We start from the raw sequence: 18,339 nt of genomic DNA on the forward strand, positions 1-18,339 counted from the left end.
GTAACAATTGGTGGCAGTGGTGGGATTGTGACGCTTCCAATTGTCAGTAGCAAAACACCCAAAATGTCATTGATTGGACATGAGGCAGGCTTGCAGGTAAAATAACAATGTTTATTAACTCCAGGCCCGGACAACAGAAACAAACTTTAACTCAAAGCATACAGTAAATCAAACAGAACTTAACTTTGAACAGAGAGACCAGTGTCAACCTCTCCCCATGGCAGCCCACACTCAACTGAGCTCAACTCAGTTATATAGACACAAGGCTCCACCCTCTGGATCAAATTAACCAACCCCAGTGCAGGAGCAATCTACCCCAGATGCTCCCAAGTAGCAATCAACACTTCAACAGTAATCTATTACTTGTACTCTATTATTCAGCACAGTTAGGCTTCAAGGCAATAAACAGCTTCAAGCAGCATCCCCATACAGCATCTGATGAACAGATAAACACAACATTAGATTCCAGTCACCACAGAATGTGCACCTTCTTTGGGACTGAGAATCTACATGTTAAGTATAGGCAAACAAATATACAATACAACATAACATAACAAATGGATGTATATTTGTGATTCTTAAAGTGACAGAGGCTGCTCTGTCACATTTCTTTCCCCCTCTCCTTCTGGGTTGTGCATACCTGGCACACGTGACAAATAGTCAGCTATTATGTTTCTCCCACCTGGACAGTACTCAATAGTAAACTTGTATGGCTTAAGAGCCAGACACCAGCGCAGTATTCGGGAGTTTTGACTCTGCATGTCTGGACGAGGGCGTGGCCGACTTATACCTACTCGCAAAAAACCTGGGCCGATGGCAGAAAGTGGCAAGGAGCAAGTGGAGGAGCCAGAGGAGGAGCCAGTGGAGGAGCCGGTAGCTGATTCGGATGTGGGAGGGGCCTCAGGGCTGACTGTTGGCGCCCCAGCAGTGCCGGGCCAGCCGGTGGAGCCAGCGCCAGAGGTTGAACCACCTTCCATAAGGCCAAAGATACCAGCTGCTGTGCCGTGGACAACCCATGGCACAGCTAAGTTAAGTACTCCTCCTCAACCTTCACAAGAGCCTGTTCTTCTTGACCAACAGTTTATGAATGAAATGAGGGATTTCATGTATAGGCAACAGAGAAGTGAAAAAAAGTTGTTTGATGGACTTGAAGATCTGAAACGTGTTGTGTATGAAAAAAAACCCAACTGGTTGACTGATGACCCCGCCAGTCACCAGAGTTTGTTTTCCCTACCCACTGCAGCTCCACAACGCCAGCAGCACATGGCAGAGCCGCCGCCTGCCCAACCGGAGCCACAGCCCATCCGCCGCTACGACGGGGCCAAGATTCCAAACTTCTGTGAGGGTGAAGATGTGGAGAGCTTCTTCATTCGTTTCGAGCGCATCGCCAGGACCTGGGGGTGGAGTCATGACGAATGGGCGGCTCGGGTCGTTACCCTCCTCACCGGAAAAGCTTTGGAAGCCTATGCCAGCATGGATGAGCAGCGCTCTCACCTCTATCACGACGTGAAGGCTGCTGTGCTTGCCAAGTACGACGTAACCGAAGAAACCTACCGCCAACGATTCAGATCCACGAGTCTACCAGTCGGAGAGTCGCCAAGGGAGACCTACAACAGGTTGAAGGGGCTCTACAGGAGGTGGATGCGACCAGAGACGAAGACGAAGGAGGAGATGGCTGAGACACTGATCCTCGAACAGTACCTGCGTGTTCTCCGCCCAGATGTCCGTATATGGGTGAAGGAAAACCAACCACAGACGGGGGAGGAGGCTGCAAAACTTGCTGAGAGGTATCTGGCTGCACATCCATCTGCACCTCGGGAGCCATCCCGACCCTACAAGGTGACTCTGGGGCAGTTTAAAGCAGAGGGGGTTAAAGGTGACGAGGTTCTAGCCAAGCGTGATCCAGTGGGTGGGACAAGGTCTAACTCTAGCAATGGGTCCTTTATCTGTTTCTATTGTCACCAACCCGGGCACAAGGCAGCTTTGTGTCCACTTAAGAAACCTAAAGAGGCTAATTTATGCTATGTGCCTAGACCAGAGATTCAACCCACTATGCAAATGCCTATGGCAAAGTCCCGATATGTAACCTCCATTCTTGTTAACGGGCATGGTGCTGAAGCACTGTTGGATACAGGTAGTTCCCAGACACTGGTGAAGGCAAAGTTTGTAGATAATGAGTCTTTAAACTTTGAGGACCTGGTTGGTTTGGGGTGTGTTCATGGGGAAGAACAAATGTATCCTACTGCTGTGGTAAAGATAATGATTGAGGGTCAAGCCTACATGATGAGGGTGGGTGTGGTTGATCACCTGTCATATGATGTCATTTTGGGGGATGACCTACCCGTTCTAACTAACCTCATTCAGTCTGTGCCCAAGTCTTGTGCTGTGGTTACTAGGTCTCAGTCCAAAAGTTTGCAACCACTCCCTGACATCGATCCAAGTCTGTTTGAAGGGGGTACAAAGGTTAGAAAGCCTAAAAGTCAGCGCCGCCATGAAAAGCATGTGGGGAAGGCCAGGGTGCAGGAGCCAGCCTTGGATGTTCCAACTCCTGAGACCACTCTGCTGGACCCACAGTGGCATGTCCCTGACAACTTTAAGGAGCTGCAGAGAGCAGATCCTTTGCTTCAACCTTTGTTTGCTAAGGTATGTGAGGTAGATGGTGAACCTGTTAAAGCAGCTAATTTAATTGGTGATCAATACATCCTCAAAGATGACCTGTTGTACAATGCAAACAGTGAGGTACCTAGATTGGTTGTGCCTAAATCATTCCATCAGCTAATTCTAAATTTGGGACACCACATTCCGTGGGCCGGCCATTTAGGCCAACAGAAAAGCTATGACCGAATCAGTAGAAGGTTTTATTGGCCTAGACTCTACCAGGACGTTCAAGAGTACTGTAGAACATGTACAGAGTGTCAAAAAGTAGCACCAATTCGCAAATCAGATCGTGGACCTTTGCAGCCTTTACCAATAATTGGTACACCATTTGAGCGTATTGGTATGGACATAATTGGACCACTGGTTACCAGTAGTTCAGGGCATCGATTTGCTCTTGTAATCTGTGATTATGCTACCAGATACCCAGAAGTGTATCCTTTACGCTCCATCCAAGTCAAACATGTGGTCCGGTGTCTGATAGATCTGATTTCAAGAGTTGGTGTTATGTCTGAGATTTTGACTGACCAAGGTACTAATTTCATGTCAAAGGTGATGAAATTGTTGTATGCACAGTTGGGCATCAAAGGCATTAGAACTACCCCGTTTCATCCAGAGACTGATGGCTTGGTTGAAAATTTTAACGGCTGTCTTAAACGCATGCTAAAGAAGTTTGTGGATGAAACGGGTAGAGATTGGGATAAGTGGATTCCTTTTCTCCTTTTTGCATACAGAGAGGTTCCACAAGCCTCAACTGGTTTTTCCCCTTTTGAGTTGGTTTATGGCAGGCAGGTTAGGGGGCCCCTGGACATGCTCAGGGAGAGTTGGGTGGCTGGAGAGCCAGCCCAGTGCAGTATTGTCTCCTACATCCTCAAAATGCGAGACAAACTGGACCAGATGAGACACTTGGCCCAAGAAAACCTGAGGGAGGCCCAAACCAAGCAAAAGGTGTGGTATGACAAACATGCTAGAGAGAGAGAACTGAAACCTGGGCAAAAAGTACTGTTACTGCTTCCTTCTGGTACCAGCAAGTTACTGGCAAAATGGCAAGGCCCTTATGTTGTCTCTAGAAAAGTTGGACCAGTAACCTATGAGATCTTGTGCCCAGAAAGGAGACGCCAGAAGCAGATTTTGCATGTTAACCTGCTGAAAGAATTCAAGGAGAGAGTTCCAACCCCAGCAGCAAAACCAGTGATGATGGTGCGGGTGGCTGAGGATGGAGATGATGAGTCTGAAATGGAGCCAGTTCGACCTCAAGGGGGTGCCCTTGAGCCTCCTGACCATCTGAGTGAAGAGCAACAACAACAGCTGGCCCAGGTACAGATGTCATTCCCTCCCCTCTTCCAAGAGAGACCAGGTCACACAGATGTTATCAGCCATGACATCATTCTGAAGGCACCTACACCAATCCGACAAAGGCCCTATCGTGTTCCTGAGAGAATGGTGGAGTCATTGAGGAAAGAGGTAGCCACCATGTTGGAAATGAATGTGATAGAGCCTTCAAAAAGTGAGTGGTCAAGTCCTGTTCTCTTGGTTCCTAAGAAAGATGGAAGTGTTAGATTTTGCACAGACTTTCGTAAATTGAACAGTGTTTCCTGTTTTGACTCCTATCCAATGCCCAGAATCGATGAACTGCTTGAAAGGTTAGGAAAAGCTAAATACATGACCACATTAGACCTTTGTAAGGGATATTGGCAGGTCCCACTTACCCCTGCATGTAGACCCTATACAGCCTTCCGTACAACTACTGGCTTGTATCAGTACACAGTGATGCCTTTTGGTCTGCATGGGGCACCGGCTACATTTCAAAGGCTCATGGACATTGTGTTATCTGATTGTGGACAATATTCAGCAGCTTATCTTGACGATGTTATCATTTACAGTGAGTCGTGGCAAGAACATCTCTGTCACCTTGAGCAGGTCCTCCAGAAGCTGCAGAAGGCCGGGTTAACCATTAACCAAAAGAAATGCTCATGGGCACAGGAGGAGGTGAAGTACCTGGGGTACCGCATTGGGCATGGCCAAATTAAGCCACTGGTGGAGAAGTTGGAGGCCATACGACGTATACCGAGACCACAAACCAAGAGGCAAGTTCGTTCGCTACTAGGCTTAATTGGCTGGTATAGAAGATTTGTGCCTCATTTTGCCACATTGGCAACACCAATAACTAATCTCACAAAGAAGAGTACTTCCTCACATCTTCAGTGGACTGAAGAGTGTGAGGAGGCCTTTAAAAAGTTGAAAGAACTGTTATGTCAAGATCCTGTCCTGATGAGTCCTGATTTCAATAATGAGTTTCTTGTGCAAGTGGATGCCTCTGATGTTGGCTTAGGTGCTGTGCTAGCCCAAGGAGAGCCTGGAGAGGAGAGGCCCATTCTGTTCCTGAGCAGGAAGCTCTTCGACCGAGAGAGAAAGTACTCGGTTATTGAGAAGGAGGGTCTCGCCATAAAGTGGGCAGTGGATTCTCTTAGGTATTATCTGCTTGGACGGGAGTTCAGACTACAAACTGACCATCGGGCCCTGACGTGGATGCAGTCCATGCAGAGTCAAAACTCCTGAATACTGCGCTGGTGTCTGGCTCTTCAGCCATACAAGTTTACTATTGAGTACTGTCCAGGTGGGAGAAACATAATAGCTGACTATTTGTCACGTGTGCCAGGTATGCACAACCCAGAAGGAGAGGGGGAAAGAAATGTGACAGAGCAGCCTCTGTCACTTTAAGAATCACAAATATACATCCATTTGTTATGTTATGTTGTATTGTATATTTGTTTGCCTATACTTAACATGTAGATTCTCAGTCCCAAAGAAGGTGCACATTCTGTGGTGACTGGAATCTAATGTTGTGTTTATCTGTTCATCAGATGCTGTATGGGGATGCTGCTTGAAGCTGTTTATTGCCTTGAAGCCTAACTGTGCTGAATAATAGAGTACAAGTAATAGATTACTGTTGAAGTGTTGATTGCTACTTGGGAGCATCTGGGGTAGATTGCTCCTGCACTGGGGTTGGTTAATTTGATCCAGAGGGTGGAGCCTTGTGTCTATATAACTGAGTTGAGCTCAGTTGAGTGTGGGCTGCCATGGGGAGAGGTTGACACTGGTCTCTCTGTTCAAAGCTAAGTTCTGTTTGATTTACTGTATGCTTTGAGTTAAAGTTTGTTTCTGTTGTCCGGGCCTGGAGTTAATAAACATTGTTATTTTACCTGCAAGCCTGCCTCATGTCCAATCAATGACATTTTTAAAGGGTTTTCACTGACTTTAAGCCTCTCTACAATCCCACTTGGTAACAATCAATGGGAGCAAGGTAATACAACAATACTTCAACATCAATACATCAACATCAATACATCAATGGGGGTAAATTTACTATTATCACATTTTTGTCTTAGGAATGCGAAAAATATGAAAAAATGTGATTGAACTCAAGTCTCCATGGTATGAGAGTAATCAATAGAGTTTAAAAAAAAAAGTTTTTGGGGTGAACTACTCCTATAAGTAAAGAAATGTAGTACTTTTTACACCACTGCGTCCACTAATAAGGCATGCAGGCATACCTCTCCACATCCCAGTGACCAATCACCTCTCTGATCTGCCCAAGAGCACGCTATCTGAATTCACAGGAAATATCATATTCAAGACTCCTAGAATTCCTCTGGCAGCATCTCCCATGTCCACTGAAGACATGTCAACTGTTGTCTGCTTGAGTAGTCAGAAATGATGCTTCAAAGCCCTTTGTAGACTCTGTTAGACCAGTGTTTCTCAACCACTGTGCCTGGGGACCTTTGGTGTGCCCCTGAGAAGGGTCAAGTATGCCCCATGAAACTGCTTGAAAGCTATTGTATTTATCATTTTAAAAATGATTTAAACTAGTGAAAACAGCCGATCTACAAGCACACAACGCCTCGCGGTGCGAGGCGTTGTGTGCTTGTAGATCTGCTGTTTTCACTACTGTTGTGCGACAGCCTTGTATGATGAAGCAGGGCTTTACTTTGCGAAGAAACGTACACATTTGAAACTTGGAGATACGAGGTTTCTTCCCGACAGTGACGATATTTACCCCCCCGTATTATGTTGGTGTGCCCATGGATTCTTGGGACATGAAAAGTGTGCCCATGCAGAAAAAAGGTTGAGAAACACTCTGTTAGACCTCATTAGGTTTGTTCAGGGACTAGCTGGAGATGAAGATTAGCATTCATGCTAGCTCCTGATATATTTACAACAATTTACAATTTAGGCAATCGGCAGACACTCTTAATCCAGAGCAATTCGCAATAAGCAAGGTAATACATCAATACTTCAACATCAATACATCACCATCAATACATCAAATGCATATAAATAGTAATCTAAGAAAAGAACATCGGTAGACCACGCACCTATTCAGTAAAACGTTATGAAAGCCAAAAAACATAGAAAATGCCATCTAAATTACATGTATGTTCATTGAGGGTAGGCAAGTGCTTAAGTGCTATGGGCCAAGGTGGAGTCTGAAGAGGTGAGTCTTCAGACCACGGCGGAACTTGGAAGCTAGGGAGTGAGTCTGCAGTTCTAAGTGCAACAGGGAGTTTATTCCACAGTTTGGGGGCCAGGAGGGCGAAGAATCTAGAACGAGTGGATCGTTGTCGGAGCATTATTCATTAGCTATACTGTCCCCTTCAAATAAACAAATAAAGTACGGTAAGTACGTTTTATCCCATAGAACAGGGGTTTTCAAAGTGGGTGACAGGGCACCCTGGGGTGCCGTGACAGCAGTCCAGGGGTGCCGCGAGACCATTCGCACAAAAGACCGTCGCACAAAACTAGTGAAAACAGCCGATCTACAAGCACACAACGCCTCGCATCGCTTGTAGATCTGCTGTTTTCACTAGTTTAGTACATTTTATAGATGATAAATACAAAACGAACGGTTTGGGACATACAAGGTTTCCACCCGACAACGACGATATGCTATAAATATAAGGTGCTGGGAGTGAAAACTATAATGTAGGGGTGCCTCGGATTAAAAAAATATTCATGGGGTGCCCTGAGACAAAAAAGTTTGGGAACCCCTGCCATAGAAAGCAGTTTATTGCCCTACAAGGATCAAATGTATAAGATCAAAATGCATCACATCGGTTGTTGCAGTCAGATCGGCTTTTTCACAATTTTCACACAAAATGACAAAATATAGGGATGCCAGGTTGACTTGAAAGTGTTTAAAGCCACAATCCGTAAGTTGCCGCCCTCTCCTGAAGGTAATTGCAACGCTGCCCAAAAGATGGCGGCACATCGTGTGACATGTGTCCAATTCAGAGTTTACTTGAGTAAATGTAACTTGGTAGTTCACCACTGGTTTTGGCTTAAAGCATTTAGGCCTAGACTTATTGAATGCTTTAACCAGTGAAAAATAGCAGATATACAAGCTCACAGCGCGGCACCGAGTGCCGCGCTGCGAGCTTGTAGATCTGCTATTTTTGAAAAAGTCGTGAAAATGTGTGCAAATCTTTGAATATATGTGTTTTCAAAGCGAACGATTGTAACTCAAATTTTGCTTCTGGGTGGTCCCTGGAACTAAATATTTTGAGATGCGGGTCCGTGGCCAAATAAATAGCCTATCATTTTGGGGGTCCTTCACATGAAAAGGTTTGAAACCACTGGCATAGTAGTCTCTCAAGAACAGACTAACTGAGCTCCAGTTAAGTGAAAAGGACCTTTTCTTTGACGATGGCTGGCCAGATTACTGACATAGAAACATAGGGTTTTTCAAAAAAATCTTAGAAGGATTCAAAAGACACTTATAGAATCAAAATTCAAATTTTCACGATTTTTAAAAAATAGCAGATCTACAAGATCGCAGCGCGGCACTCTGTGCCACGCTGTGAGCTTGTAGATCTGCTATTTTTCAATAGTTAAAGCATAAAATAATGATACACAATATAGTGTACCCGTTCTGAATGGGTTTTAAAGCAGGTGTGTGTTTTATTGGAAGGTGCTTATCGCGGAGGTGATCCTACACCACGCCAGCGGGTCATCCTTCCAACTATTATGAAACCAGACACACTCGCACAGTGCTCATAACGCACATGAACGCTCCACTGATTGATTGAGGGGAAAAAGAAGAAAGAAATGTATTCATAATCTGCGGAATTTGACTCAGCGCCCGAGATTAGCATCAAATATCACGCCAAAAAAAGGTCCTGCAGAACCGGAGAAAAAGCCGCTGCTGTGTTGTTGAGCTTCACTGTGGCTTTAGCTTTAAACCAGAGTTAACCCTACGATACAAAGTCATGAAGTGGTATTGCAGTAAGACTCCCTAATCGGGAGATAAGCGACCGTCAGGTCGCAGCATGATTTTAGAGCAAAATGTGTAGGAGCAGTGTCCAAAATCTTTTTTTGAAAAAAATGCCTCATGGTGGCGCTAGAAGAGGGGAATGTGAGAATTGATGGGTGGAGGTTGTGGTTTGGCAGGCAAGGAGTGTGTGCAAAATGTGGCATGGATGGGGGCAACGGTTGCGGATATAGGAGCAGGGCAAAAGTGTGACGTGTGACAGACTGACGGACTGACAGCCGGTGGAGGTATTTGATAGTAACTGCGACCTGACGGTCGCAATTACATCCACTTTAAAAGGAAATATACATGCTTTACTGAATGATAAATGAGTGAAAAATGATTCAGTGACATGTTGACAACCCTGATTGTAAAGCTTAAGTTGTATTTAGTTGTGTGCCCAAGTGTTGTGCGTCAGAAATTGCAGCTCTATAAGCTCACAACACGTCGTGCTGTGACGCGTTGTGAGCTTGTATATCTGCTATGTTTGGTGCTGCGCGACACTGGCATGCACACCCCTAACCCCCCTAAATATGACCTCTCTAAATGCCTAATCCCAAGCCTGAATCCTTTTCTTATGGGCTTAAAGTTATACTATGTAACTTTTTTTTATAAAACAAATCTTAAAGTTGTCCTAACTATTAAATCGCTAAAGTTTTAGAACACCCACTCCGTTAATTTCGATGTTTTCTATGATCCTGGCCGGGGTCCGGATTTCGCTGCAAAATTACGTCATCTGCATCATCTGTATACGTTGTGTATACGCTGGCCAATCACATCACGGATCATACACACATGATACACTACCGGCCAATCACAGCGTTTCTTGCCGTCTCTTCACGAAGTAGCTTCCCTCAGCAACAGTGTTTACAATGGTGCAGGATTCTTGCCTCTTACCCCCCAAATCCTGGTCAGAAAATTACGTTCTACCCCTCTACGGATTCGTATCGGTCGCGGTGGGTCCCGCGGTGGTTTGCGGCCCCGCTCCGGTGGTCCGCGGCGACACCGGGCGAAAAACGGCCAAAAAAAGCAATACCGCTACTGACCACTAGTTTAGCATCTTACACAGTATAGCTTTAAAACAACCAGGAAAATGTGTATTTCTCAAACTCAAATTCTACAATACTTCACACACTTCATCACAAGTATAACAGTGTACACACACACACGCAAACACTCACGCACGCACAAACGCACAAACACACGCACATGCACGCACTTTCAGATAACCTGTGCGGGCAGATCAAAGTGGTTTCCCCGGTGCACATTAGTAGAAACCCAGGGAGTCGTTCTGAGTGCTCAAGGTGCCACACGGGCGCTTAGAGACACATTCCCCCTGTCAGGCTCACACAAAGGCATCCCGGCGTGCCTCACCTGGGCTGACCAATCAGGGGGCGGGATAGAATCCCAGGCCCCGGAGGAGGATATAGGCCAGGGTTTATGTTGTCATTGGTGGGACGTTTTAATGTTTATTTTTCCCCTGTCGGGACCACCACCTCTCTCTCTCTCTCTCTCTCTCTCTCTCTCTCTCTCTCTCTTTCTCTCTCTCTCTCTCTCTCTCTCGTTCCTACAAGCTGACCTACGAAGATGCCATTCACACAACCATAACAACAACATGGGGAGGAACGCATTCATTCATTCATTAACAGTCATGTTGTCATCTTATCAACGTCGTCTACACTGTCAAATCCAGTGTTTAACTCTGACAGTTTAGAGTACACCAAATGGAACCAAGTTGAACTTCTTCTTCTTCGAGTCCGTAGCAATCTCAGATGTCGTTCTGCCAATATCGGGCACAGGCCATAGCTGATGGGGTGGGCTCTGCCAGGTCCTCTGGGCGGCACTGGGGGGACATTGTCTGCACTGATCCACAGCTGCATGTGTCTTCTGTAGTGTAGTTCTAGGCTTCTTAGTGTAGTCCCTGCCCTGTTCCACACGCAGTCTGTTTAGTGACTTCCAGGTGATCCAGCCAAGGTCGTGGCCACTAGCAAGGCTTTCCGTTGGTGTAATTCCTCTATTCAACCAAGTTGAACCATACGATGGTAGGTATAATATGATGCTAATGTTCTAAATAATACCCGACTTTAAAGCAGCACTATAACTTACCTCTTCTACCCTGGATTTGAACCGCAATTGCTGATCTTCTTTTACCATGGAGCTAATAAACCCGGCCTGCTTGCTCAGGGGATACATTTAATCTTGACCATCATGTCAAACTTTGTGTCTGATCCTGTGTCTATAGGTGAGACACATGACCTTTGACACAATCTATCTGTCTCAGTAGAAGATCAGGGAGACAAATTATTAACATGCACTCCACAAATCTTTCTTTCTCTGGGTCCCTGGAACAACATATTTTGAGATGCGGGTTCACGGTCAAATACATGTAATTCTGGGGATTCAAAAAAAGAAAGTTTGAGAACCACTATACTATACCTAGCAACATAGGTCCTCAGCTCTAAATGCATTAACCCAATTAGACTGAGTAAGCATTATTTTATGCTTTAGCTATTGAAAAATAGCAGATATACAAGCTCACATCGTAGCTTGTAGATCTGCTATTTTAGAAAAATCGTGAAAATGTGTCGTGTTTTTTGAAAACTCACACTGTTTCTTGTCAAGGACCCCCGAAATGATATGTATTTGGCCACGGACCCCCACCTCAAAATATTTAGTTCCAGGGTACCGCCAGAAGCAACATTTGAGTTACAAAAAATATTTAAAAAAATAATAAAAATAATTAATAAATAATTAAAAATACATATATTCAAAGATGTTGCACACATTTTCACGACTTTTCAAAAATAGCGGATCTACAAGCTCGCAGCGCGGCACTCGGTGCCGCGCTGTGAGCTTGTATATCTGCTATTTTTCAATAGCTAAAGCATAACATAATGGTTAAAAAGTTCTACTTCTTCCACCACCAGCAGCAGCCAGCAGCCAGCCAACAGGAAGCAGTGGCCACTGTGCTCCATGAAGGAAGTGAGCGATAGCAGAACTAAGAGGCTCATCTAGTGTTCCATTATCCGCCATGCTTAGTGCACCTGAACTGAACAATGTTAGACCTATTGGCCCGGACAAAAGAGTCATTTAGTGAAGGGAACCACTGAGGGATGTGACATGTGCAACAGTGGCTCCCTGCTCTGACATGATACCCCGATATGAAGGCTTGATGTGGGATTAGTTGACTTTGAAGAAGAAATGCACGCCCGGCCCGGGGTTTTAAGGCGGCTATATAAGACTGGAGTGTGTGTGTTCATTTTGACAGCATGTTTTGATTTAGTTTTGGTCTTTTTGAATACAAATTTGTTTAGTTTTAGTCATATTTTAGTCTAGTGTTTCTCAACCTTTTTTCTGCATGGGGACACTTTTCATGTCCCAAGAATCCATGGGCACACCAACATAATACGGGGGTGTAAATATCGTCACTGTCGGGAAGAAACCTTGCATCTCCAAGTTTCAAATTTGTACGTTTCTACGCAAAGTAAAGCCCTGCTTCATCATACAAGGCTGCCTGTTGCACAACAGTAGTGAAACCAGCAGATCGTGTGTGCTTGTACTGTAGATCTGCTGGTTTCACTAGTTTAAATCATTTTTAAAATGATAAATACAATACTGGCTTTCAAGCAGTTTCAAGGGGCACACTTTAACCCTTCTCAGGGGCACACCAAAGGTCCCCAGAGCACAGTGGTTGAGAAACACTGTTTTAGTCATCTGAAATGTTTTAGTTTTGGTCTAGTTTTAGTCGACTAAATACCATTATTAGTCGACTTAATGTACAGTTGATTTTGTTGACAAAAATGTATTTTGGTGGGCCATGAGGGCATGCTTGATTTTGCAATTGGTGTGGCCAATAAATAAATAAATAAAAGATTGTGGAGCCTCCCGTGCAATACCCACACCGCCCACCAGTGGGCCGACAACTTGAGAACTGATTTAGTCATACTGAGGGATCAGGCCTGCCTGGAACAGGAACTCTGCGGGGTCTACTCCAGGGGGTCTGAGACCCCTAGGGGGTCCTCAGAGTTACACTACAGGGGGGCCGCCAAATCTTTGTGTGATAGCTAGGGACTTACGTTTTTTACATTTAACCACTTGAACCCTTGCGACCCTATTCTGCGTCGCGTGGTGAGCTTGTAGATCTGCTATTTTCAGCGAAGAGGTTTGGTGTACAGGGAAAAAAGAGCAGACCCAGTAGCCTACCAAGACAAAGGTCAACAGGTCAAGTGGTTAAATGTCTGAAAACACACATCTAACAAGAATCCCTGCTTCATGGGGGGGTCCCTGCTTCATCTCTCTCTCAGCTAAGGGGTCCTTCCTTGGCCTGACAAACATTGAAGACCCCCCCCCCCCCCCCCCCCAAATCACTCATGAACCGACAAGAGTCGCAGATCAATAGAAAACATTAGCGATAGCCTGGAGGTTTGACTTGTATTGAGACCATGTAATCAGGACTGTCTCTCACGTACACTGCGGTACATGGTCATGATTGATAAGAGAACACCACGACTAATGACGTGTAGATCATCATTATAAATGAAGAAACACCCGCAGGCCACCAGGTCCAACCCTTTAGGACGGTCAATCTCAAAGCCAGCAGCTTTACATTTTGCTTCTGAAAAGCATTACAGCTGCAATCTGGGACTCATTGTAATGTATAACATGTTATTTGACCAAATCTGGATGGTAGAATATGGACAATGTAACTAGTATACAGTATGTTTATACAATATAACTAGTAGTGGGGTTGGCAAAAGGACCTTTCTGTGTGGAGTTTGCATGTTCTCCCTCACAAAAAACAAGCAGTAATCCTGGTTTCTATACTGCCTAACCATGGCCAGCTGAGGCGCCTGATGGAGGGTAAAGGAACTGGTTGGAATAATGTGTTCCTTCCAAGCACTACGTCCAGCCAGGGAAACTCCCCCCTGTGAGGTGAAAAGAAGCGGCTTGGACTCCTCATGCATAGAAGGAAGCATCAGGTCAGTACGTTGTCTCCCCAGGTTGGTAGAGGGAGTGCAGCGCCCAGGATTAGATAATTGGCACTGGGTGAAAAATGGGTTGTAAAATTGTGGAAAAAACAAAACAAAAAACAATATAACTAGTAGGTCTACATCTGTATGGTAGAGTATGTTAATACAATACAACGAGTGCATCTGTATGGTAGAGTTTGTTAATACAATATAACCATGCAGTCAGGGCCGTCTTAATGCAAGGGCTTTAGGTGCAGCAGCACAGGGTACCAAGCTTGGGAGGGGACATCAAACGGCGAGGAGAAAGTGAAAGAACACTCAAGTATCGCCGCCAAAAGCGCAGAAAATAAATAAGCAAAGGCCGCTGAAGGAGGGCTAAAGCGATGAAACGCGTCTGCTATAAGCGCCCGTTTCCCCCAACAAATCAACACTGGGTTGTTGCACGGCACCAGGAGAGAGGGAGAGAAGGGGAGAAGAAGAAACAAGCTGATGACAGGCCAGGCTCCTTTGATGTCCCTTATCAAACCCATCGTGGATACCACCGGGTCCCGTAGCCTCGGTGCACGGTCTCATCTCATCTGGGCACTGTGTGAGACGACGGCAGCCTATCTCCTTCAAGAGGAGAGGAGATCTGCAAGCTCCTGGTGGTCCACTCTCATTTAGAGCAACAAATGACTGAATGACACTAGATAAGTCTGCCTATTATGCTCTTCATCAAGAGATGAGATATCTGTGTTTTAAAAGCAAACGGCTCCCTGGATAAAAGAGAAGAGGGCCAAATGTCTGATAAAGAAAAACACACAGCAGTCTCACGCAACACCTCTCACACTGTGACGGTAGCCTGATTTCAGACTCTGCGTCAGCGCTAGAGCTCGAGTCTGACATTGTCCCCATTGTAAGAGATTTCAAAGGGGAGGGGATTTGAAATTTGAAATGCCCAATCACAAGAGATCTGGTGGGAGGGGTTGTGTTTGACTTGAAAGTACACAAAAACATTCCCCCCTCCCCTCTATGACAGGCATCAAACAGGTTGTTGTCTTTGATGTTTCATTGATTAGAGAGATCACTAACGAGCTATTGACACTTGTATGGCTCAATCAATTACCGCAGTTCACAACCCCTTTGAAATTCAAAAGGAACTTTGAACTTCCCGTCCACTGTTTCTGTTGATTTTCTGTTTTCTGCTGATTTGAGATTAGTGAATTGCATTGATTTCATTGGTTTGGTACTGAAGAAACCAAAGAAACTTCAGCGTCATATGACAACACCAGACCAAGAGAAACAGTCCGCTCAGAGAGTGGGCGGGTCTATGGGCTGGAGCCAGGCAACTGTGACGGCACAGCAGCGGTTGGGGTTCCAGCTACCTGATGGGGACGATAATCGCTATTATCGTTTTTCGTGATAAAACTAGACCAGGTCAACCTGGTTGTGCCAGACCCCCTGTCTGTCATCATCATTTATGACATCATGCCTTTTGTAGGCATGCCATCATCATGTCATCATCATATATACCCTTTATATAGAAAACCCGGACAGACCGACATTTGCTTATGTAGGCCTACCCATTTCATGGGTCTGGCAAAAACCCACTCACAATAATCGTATCGTGGAGATTTCATTCATCGTGGAATTGTCCTAGTGTATTGTCATACACTGGGATCAATTCAGCTTTTATTTGCCGAGCTGCATATCTGGTACCACTTAAACCCTCTATAATTGGTAAAACGGAACCTTTAGGCCTAAAATATGATAGTCTTTTTTTTCACTATCTAACAAACATCTTTGCCAAAAATAGCCAATCAACAAGCTCACAACGCGACCCAATCCAAAAGAGGCGGTGCCATAGTTTTGTACTTTTTCTGGTTTTCATGTGTCTATGAGGTTGACAGTACTTCATTAGACCCCCTGGTGTGGTTGTTATGAGTAATTATGTATTCCCTTTGTATTTGGGATTTCTTCCTGAAGGCTGACACCTGACAAAAAATGCATGAATCATGGCACTTCATCTTTAACCTTGAAATTCAGGTATTTTATTAAAATGTCCTCCACTTTCTTTGACCATGTTTTTTAGATTGACTTATAGATTGATTCTTATATAAACTGATATTATTATACTATTTCTGATGTAAGCATGTCATTACAAGCAAATGTATTTTCTTTTTTTTTGAATATAGCTAAAATAGCAGATCTATAGCAATGAGCTGGCCCAGATAGGAGAACCGGGATGACTGCAAGCAACGATGGAAGAGGACAACCTAGAGCGATAAGCTCACAACTGTGAGCTTGTAGATCGGCTATATTTGCACGTTCTTTGAGCGGTTGTAACCGCTCCTACATCTGGCTTTGTCTATGTACGTATGGATGTCCCACACTTGGCTTATTGGCCAAGCTTCGTGGGACGCTTATGTAAAAGGCACCGCTCATGTCACACTGTGTGTGATTTTTTTAATCGGTTGTATTAACTTAAATGTAATGCCATCCTTTAGTGTTTTTTCATGAAATGACGCCTCAGCTCACACTACAAGACAGTGGCTTTATCCTTTCATAGACGTTCCTGAATATAATGCAGCTTCTGTTCCAAACATTTTGACAGCGGTAAACCAACACCTCAACCTTTAACTGTGTGTGTGTGTGTGTGTGTGTGTGTGTGTGCGCGTGCGCGTGCGTGCGTGCGTGTGCATGTGTGTGGTTGTGTCTGAGACCACAGTTCAGACAAGGGGATTTTCTTCTTCTTCCTTCCATGCCAGGACGTACACACAGGCCTGTCACAATGACTACATAATTGCCTGATCATTTGAGATAACCGTAGTAACTTTGGCGTTAATTGTCGGAATTGTTGATGCGCCGTGAGCTTGGAGAGCGTTTTTTTTTTTGTATTTTTGCAATGTTTTAGAAAATATAAATGATCAAATGCACGACCTGTTTTGGCAATAGTAGATGATTTATTTTTGATCATTGGCACTAGCCTTTGTCAGTCATTTGTTCATCATTTCGGCCCCCTGCATGCAATCTTTGTTTACAAAGCCGATAAAAAGGCAAACGCAGATGTCATTTCCATTGTTCCAATGTTCCAATGCCAAGAACACAATTAAAATCATTAATCACACTTATTTACACGACAGCTAAAAAGGTGATGGTGAAAGACAGCCCTACAGTGGTGTAAAGTAACTAAGTACATTTACTTAAGTACTGTACTTAAGTACAATTTTGAGATATTTGTACTTTACTTGAGTATTTCCAATACTTTCTCTTCTACTCCGCTACTGTCCATCTTGGATCCAAATATTGTACTTTTGCTCCACTACAACTATTTGAAAAGTTTAGTTACTAGTTACTTTGCAGATATTTAAACTATTTTATACCTTGGCTATTTGAAAATAGCCGATCTAAAAGCTGACAACACGTCGAATCGTGGCACGTTGTGAGCTTGTAGATCGGCTATTTTCATACATTTTGTACTTTGGTGCTTTAAAGGAGTAGTTAAAAAAATATATTTCTTTTCTCCCTATTGATTACTCATGCCATGGATGGATTTTTTAGTATTTGTCAGATCCCTAGTATAGTATAGTAATTGATTGATTAACCGATCCAGAAACAATGGGCTACATTTATTGTAATCAAATTATTGTCTTAGGAATGTGACAAAAACTAAAAGAATATTATTGAACTCAAGTCTCCATGGCATGAGTAATCAATAGAAAAAAAGTTATTTTGGGGGTGAACTACTCCTTTAAGTAAAACATTTGAGTACTTTGTCCACCACTGCAGCCCTATAGAGCATCACAGTTTAAGCCCCGCCCGCTCTCACTCCGGTGTCGGAAGCATTTTCCCCCATGCATTTCATCCATAGACATTTCATAAAGTATTTATTTTAACGTCTTTTAAGCCTCTGACAAAGCCACCTCGGCTGGTGAGGAATCATGACAATAAACACTATTTTTTGCTGCGGAAAACGCTTCCGGCACCTTCCGGCGGGCGGGGCTTAAACTGCGATGCTCTATCGGCATTCGGCACAAGGCCAAGGCCTGGCTCCCTTGGTGCGGCGTGGCCCCAACCAGCCATGATCTCCTCCTCTGACCCTCACTAGATGTGTATCACACACAAAAGGACCGAAGGCACAGGTCTGCATGTCATACCCTGTCTCTCTCTTTGCAGGGAGGGGAGGAGGAAGTACTCAGATTTTTCACTTAAAGTAAAAGTAGCAACGCCACAACGTTTAAAAAGAAAATACTGCAAAAAGGTTTGTAATTCAATATGTGACTTGAGTGAAAGTGCAAAGGTATTGGCATGGAAATGTAATTACAGTAACGCACCAAGCTTGTGGATCTGCCATTCTGCCATTTGAAAAATAAAATAAAAAATAAACTTGTGAAATGGAACATTCTGCATATTGAGTAGTTCTACTTT

General features: G+C 44.3%; 1 long non-coding RNA gene across 1 annotated transcript in view; it reads right to left on the bottom strand.

The window, feature by feature from the left end:
- Positions 1–18,339, bottom strand: part of LOC308301613 — a 418,458-nt gene that overhangs the window by 268,017 nt on the left and 132,102 nt on the right. The window lies entirely within an intron of this gene.

This window comes from Nannobrachium achirus (assembly GCF_963921795.1).
Source record: "Nannobrachium achirus genome assembly, chromosome: 17".
NCBI lineage: Eukaryota > Metazoa > Chordata > Actinopteri > Myctophiformes > Myctophidae > Nannobrachium > Nannobrachium achirus.